This window comes from Dermochelys coriacea, chromosome 9 (genome assembly GCF_009764565.3).
Source record: "Dermochelys coriacea isolate rDerCor1 chromosome 9, rDerCor1.pri.v4, whole genome shotgun sequence".
NCBI classification, from domain to species: Eukaryota; Metazoa; Chordata; order Testudines; family Dermochelyidae; genus Dermochelys; species Dermochelys coriacea.
In genome coordinates, this window is record NC_050076.1 from 11,998,149 (window position 1) to 12,004,882 (window position 6,734).

The window sequence follows — 6,734 nt, forward strand, 5'->3', positions numbered from 1 at the left end:
CTTAATAATATATATATTATTAATATATAATAATAATTATATAATAACATAATATAATAACATTTAACATTCCTGTGGTGGGAAGAACACCTCAATAGCCCAACACTGTGGCATTTAATTTCAGAAAGGAGAACTATGCAAAAATGAGGAGGTTAGTTAAACAGAAATTAAAAGGTACAGTGACTAGAGTGAAATCCCTGCAAGCTGCATGGACACTTTTCAAAGACACCATAATAGAGGCTCAACTTAAATGTATACACCAAATTGAAAAACACAGTAAAAGAACTAAAAAAGAGCCACCATGGCTTAGCAACCATGTAAAAGAAGCAGTGAGAGATAAAAAGGCATCTTTTAAAAAGTGGAAGTCAAACCCTAGTGAGGTAAATAGAAAGGAGCATAAACAGTGCCAAATTAAATGTAAAAATGTAATAAGAAAAGCCAAAAAGGAGTTTGAAGAACAGCTAGTCAAAAACTCAAAAGGTAATAACAAAATGTTTTTTAAGAACATCAGAAGCAGGAAGCCTGCTAAACAACCAGTGGCGTCTGTGGACGATCAAGATACAAAAGGAGCACTTGAACATGATAAAGTCGTCACAGAGAAACTAAATGAATCCTTTGCTTCAGTCTTCACGGCTGAGGATGTTAGGGAGATTCCCAAACCTGAGCCATCTTTTATCAGTGACAAATCTGAGGAATTATCACAGATTGAAATGTCACTAGAGGAGGTTTTGGAATTAATTGAGAAACTTAACAGTAACAAGTCACGGGGACCAGATGGCATTCACCCAAGAGTTCTGAAAGAACTCAAATGTGAAATTGCGGAACTATTAACTATGCTTTGTAACCTGTCCTTTAAATCAGCTACTGTACCCAATGACTGGAAGATAGCTAATGTAACACCAATATTTAAGAAGGACTCTAGAGATGATCCTGGCAATTACAGATCGGTAAGTCTAACGTCAGTACCGGGCAAATTAGTTGAAGCAATAGTAAAGAATAAAATTGTCAGACACAGAAGAACATAAATTGTTGCTCAAAAGTCAACATGGTTTCTATAAAGGGAGATCATGTCTTTCTAATCTATTAGAGTTCTTTGAGGGGGTCAACAAACATGTGGACAATGGGGATCCAGTGGACATAGTGTACTTAGATTTCCAGAAAGCTTTTGACAAGGTCCCTCAGCAAAGGGTCTTATGTAAATTAAGTTGTCATGGGATAAGAGGGAAGATCCTTTCATGGATTGAGAACTGGTTAAAAGGCAGGGAACAAAGGGTACATTTTCAGAATGGAGAGGGGTAACTAGTGGTGTTCCCCAAGGGTCAGTCCTAGGACCAATCCTATTCAATTTATTCATAAATGATCTGGAGAAAGGGGTAAACAGTGGGGTGGCAAAGTTTGCAGATGATAATTTTATTAAGATGATGTTGAAGTAAAAAGAAAACGGTACAGGGTTTAAGCATAGAAGTTTCTGGTTATCAGGGAATAAGGTACAGATTATCAAGGGGTGTGAAATTCGGTTTAGGAGTGGGTGGCGTAAGGAATACATAATCTGTAATCTCCCCAATTGGGAGTAAAAGTTTAACGGGTCAAAGTACAGACATTGAGATATGGGAGTATGTTGTTCATCTGATGGCTATGTTCAGGTGTGGAGTATAATGAGTGGATACAATGATGCGGATGGATTTATACTCATTTGGTGGGATTTAATGTTCAGTGAGTTTATGGTTCCAGTTCATATGATCCAAAGGAAAAAGTCTCTCAGTCCCTTTCCCATAGTTGATGCACAATGTTGTACTGGCTCACACCTCCTGGTACTGTTGGTGGCCGATGATGTGTTCAATGTAGATGTCCCTGGACCATTGGATGATATCCAAGACCATGAGGCGCCGCATGAGCCGTGCATAGCGTCGACCGATCCCACAGGTCCGCAGCACATGCTTGTTGCAGGGGTCCCAAGCACCCAGGGCTCCGACGATCAGGGCATCCATCTGTACCTCGTAGCCTTTCGGTCTCAGGGTGTCAGCCAGTGGGGCATATTTTTCCAACTTACAAGCTCGGGGTTCGCGGAAGGCTGGGGTCCTGTTCTCAAAGGAGACTGTGACATTGACGAGGATGATTGTTTTCTGGGCCTCGTCGGTGACTACTACATCAGGTCGCAACTGGCTGTCAGTACCAGGGATGGAGCAGTTCACGGTGACCTCCCCCAGGCACGGAGTGCTGGCTTTCACCAGGTGGTTCTGGATGGTGTTGTGGCGCAGCTGTTAGGCTCTGGAGTGGGGCTTGCAGCTGCACAGGATGTGGGGCATGGTCTCGTTGGAGTAGCCGCACTTCCTGCAACGCTTGTCTCTGTTCCTATGGCGGATGGCTCCGTTGAGCGGAACGCAGTTGAGCCGGGCACGGTGGATGAACCGCCAGTCGGCGAAACGGGTGAAGCTGCCCCCGGCAAGGAAGTGGTTGCTGGCATCCCACTTGCTGGTCAGTTCGAAGGCTTTACCCTAGTCTGGTTTATGCTTCAGGGCTTCCATGTACAGTGAGTGGATGGCTGCCTTCAGGGTCCTCTCCAGCGCTCGGGGTGACGATGGTGTTGTCGTCGGACCTGATCTACAGCACCAGGACTCCCAGCTCCTGGTGCTCCTCGCAACACTCCCAGCAGCAGCCGATGCGCTTCCCTAAGCGACGCGTGGCATTGCGAGCATGGGACTACAGTGAAGCGATGTCACGCCCGTCCCTTCTGAATTCGCCATCCAGGGAACCGTTCAGGAAGGTGGTGGTGTCTTTGTTGGAGGGGGTTCTGCCGATCCACTTCTTTGTTGCATCATGGAGGGCGTTTGCTGCGATGTTCCTTACCATGGAGGCGGGACATGTCACCAGGCGGAAGGCGTGGGTGATCACCGCGATGTCACACAGGTCACCCATGCGGGGGACATTGGCACCGCCATGCCTGTTGGCGATGTAGACCAGCTCGTTGCTGGCTCTCTGGAGAAGGAACAGCCACTTCTTCACCAGCTGCCAGACAATCCTGTCTGTCTTGTTGAGGGGTACCTTCGCCACGGCGGATCCCCTTAGGATGAACGAGATGCGGGGGATCAGGAAGGTGTTCAGGGCGTTTATCTTCTGCCACGGTTCTAGCAGGAGGCGTTGATGTTGGCTGCATCCTGCAAGATCTCCTGGATGGTGTCCTCAGGTGTCTGCCGGACACGGAAACCCGTCAGCATGCCGAGGTGCTGGTACGCCTGCCCCTCTGCCAGGGGGATGACAGGCTTGACCTGGATCTGGAACTCTGTCATCTGCACCGAGTCCCTTTTGCTGCTGTCGATGTGGAGAGTTGCGCACTTCTTTGCATTGAAGCGGAGCCCCATCCAATCGGCAGCTTGACTGGTGGCATCTAGCATACATTGGAGGTTCTCTGGGTCATCCGCGGTCAGGATCAGGTCATCTGCGTAAGCCAGGATGCTCACCCTCTCACCGTAGAGGTTGAAGCCACCTGTGCCATTGGAGATCGCTCGCAGCAACAGCTCCATGGCGAGGTTAAAGATGATGGGGATGAGGGGACAGCCCTGCTTAACTCCGCTCTGGATCGGGATCGCGGCGGTCTCCCCTTCGACCGAGCAAATGGTGGTGCTGCATCCCTCGTACACCTCTCAGATCACACGAAGGAAGTTCTCTGGCATCCCAAACTCCTGGAGCGTGGCAAAGACGTGGTGGGTGGGGCATGGTCCCAAAGGTGTTAGCCAGGTCGAGCCACGCTACCATGCACTGCCTCCGTGCCCTTCTGGCCGTTTTGATGGTGGTTTGGAGGAAAGTTGTGTTCATAGCAGCCCTCATAGGACATGAAGCCTTTCTGGATGGAGCTGATGGCTCCCCCACTCACCGACCACGCCGTGATCCTTGATGCCAGGCATCTGGCATAGAGCTCGTACATCATGGAGCAGAGGGAGATGGGCCTCCAGTTGCTGGGGTCATCCCGCTCGCCCTTCTTGTACACCAGTACCATCATGGCCTTCTTCCAGGAGCTGAGAGTCCGGCAGAATTGCTTGCACTGGTTGAAGAGCATGACGAGGACCAGGCAGCCAGGATCTCGCTTTTTCAGGAGGCTGTAGGGGATGCCATCTTTCCCAGGAGCTGTGTTTTTTGTTTTTGAGAGTCTGGCCATCGCTTCCTTGGGCGTATAGTCAGTTTCCAGGTCACCTGCTTTGTCGACACAGGGCAGGGGGCGGAGGCACTCTGGGCGCTGCGCGTCATTCCGGGCTATGCGGTCGAATACTTCCTTGAAGTAGCTGTAGAGATGCTCAGATGGGTTTATGCAGTAGGGCGAGGGCCCATTTAGGATCTCCCTCATGGCCTTGGAGCGGTTTGCCCGGTACAGCTTTTGGATCCTTGAAGCCGCTGCTGGATTGTAGCGGTGGCGGGCGTCTCTACTTCTGGCTCCCCTGGTGGTGGTGTTGTGGTTTGGAGCAGGCATTCTGTGGGCAGGCAAGGTGTTCTCTTGGTTCGAACTTCTCCTGGGAGCGATTTCCGCACACAGTTCTTGGGTGAGCCTGTCTACGAGGAGGTCGAAGTCGTCAAAGGAAGCTGCGGCTTGTAGCTCCTTGGTCCAGGCAGTCTGCTATGGAGTGGCAGTCCTCACCATCGGCTGCTGGCCCTCATGGTCCTTGACCTCATCTGGTGCAGGCTCAAAGCCTGTGTGGTCAGCCTGCTGTCTATCTCGTGGGTCAGGATTCCCTTCGGTTGGGTGCTGGGGTGGGATCTCTGGCGGTATGCTGGCGTTGCTGGTGGTCAGAGAGACGCGGTCTGGCCCGGGGTTGCTGGGACATCGCAGGTCCTTCTATGAATGGCTGTTGCCTGGGTGGTTGCTGCTGGAGTGTGAGATCTCCTGTAGGCCGTGTGCCGCAGAATGGACTCGGGGGCCGTGTTGGGCCATCTGGCGATGAAGGCCCGGTGCTTTGCTGTGGCTGCGGGGCTGGTTCCTCCAGTAACGTCTGGAGTTTGTAGGGCGATATGGGGCATGGTGCTGGCTACTCCAGTGGCTGGAGCTTGCAGGGCGGTCTGAGGCTTGGCACTGGCTCCTCTGGCTGCTGGAGCTCATAGGGTGGTCTAAGGTGTGGCTCTGGCTCCTCCGGCGGCTGGAGTTTGCAGGGCGGTCTGAGGGGCGGTGCTGGCTCTTCCGGCGACAGGATCTCGAGCAGCTATGTGTGGTGGGGTACTGATCCTTCTGGGGATGGGGACGTGCTGGACAGGTGGCAAGGTAGTACTGAGTCATCTCAGTATGTAGATTTGCTTGGCGACATGAGAGGGTGAGACAGGCCTCCTGCTGGCGAGGACCTGGATGATGTTCCCCGAGGCAGCAGGTACCTTCTTGATCGCAGCATCCCGTTCCGCTAGCCTGGTGTCGGGGGCAGGCTTCTTGACGGCAGCTTGCAAGGTCGTTTTTCTTTGTTGAGGCTCAGGAGCAGCGAGCCAGACGCAGCAGGAGGGCTGGAGCCACGGCAGGAGACTGGGTTGTTCCCTTGAGGCGTTTCCTGCAGGCGACTTGGTGCGTCTTGCATTGCTTCTGCGTCTCGAAGGGCAGGCTGCAGAGGGCACAGCTGAAGGCGACCACTTGCTGTGGCATCTCTTCAGGTGCCTGGTGACGCCACCGAGGAGGTGGAAGCTTCGGGGCGGAGAGCAGATGGGGCAGATGAGCACGTCCGCAGCAAGTGGGTACTGCAGTAGATGGTGTCCTCATTACCTTGCAGTGGGGGGGGGGGTTCCAGCAGCATCAGCGATATCGCTGGCTGGTTCATCCTGGTGTGGGTGGGTGGGGTTGAGAGGTCCAGCTGGATTGGCATCCGGCAAGGTCGTGGGGTCCCTCTGGGTGGTTTCTGAGGCTGGGCAGGCATCCAGCAAGGTGCTGGTGACCCTCTGGGTGGTCTCTGGAGAGATGCTGGTCCCGTCTATGGAGATTCCTCTCTTGATGATATGTAGAGCAGCGAGAGCACCATCAGCGTCAGGGACCTGGGCAGCTGCAGGGGTGGGAGGTGGTCACCTCAGAGCATCTTGCAGCTGTAGAGTGGGGCGGGGGGTTCTCCACTGGTGGCTGGTGTTGCTGGAGAGCGGGGGGGGGCTCTCTGTCGGCAACTGCTGTTAGGCGGGGAGGCCATCCCTCGGCAGCTGGTGCTGCTTGGGAGCGGGGGGGATGTTCCTTCTGGTTGTGATGTCCCGACAGGCTGGCCTCAGGATGCAGGATCTTACTGGAACAGCATCTTGGAGGGGGTCCTTCGAGCAGCCATCATTCTTCCCCTTCATGCTGCTGGTCTGCAATGTCCTGGAGGCACCTAAGATCTTCTTTGTAGTCATTGTCTGAGAGATCTTCTGTGGAGGAGCAGCAGTGGTGGTACACGGTGCAGCTGGGGATGTCTCAGGAGCAGAGAGAGGATTTCCTTCCAAAGTAGCGGCAGCAGAATACATCTTCAAAGCAGCATCAGTTTTTTCAAAAATGGCAGCAGGAGAATCCATCTTCAGAGCAGGTGTTGCAAGTGTTCATCAAAAGAGATTAAACTGATAAGAACAGACACTACACTTTGATCTTAGCTCCAACTAAACTGCTGAAGATAGTCAAGACCAAACCAGACTGTGAAGAACTTCAAAAAGATCTTACAAAACTAAGTGATTGGGCAACAAAATGGCAAATGAAATTTAATGTGGATAAATATAAAGTAATGCACATTGGAAAAAATAACCCCAACTATACATAC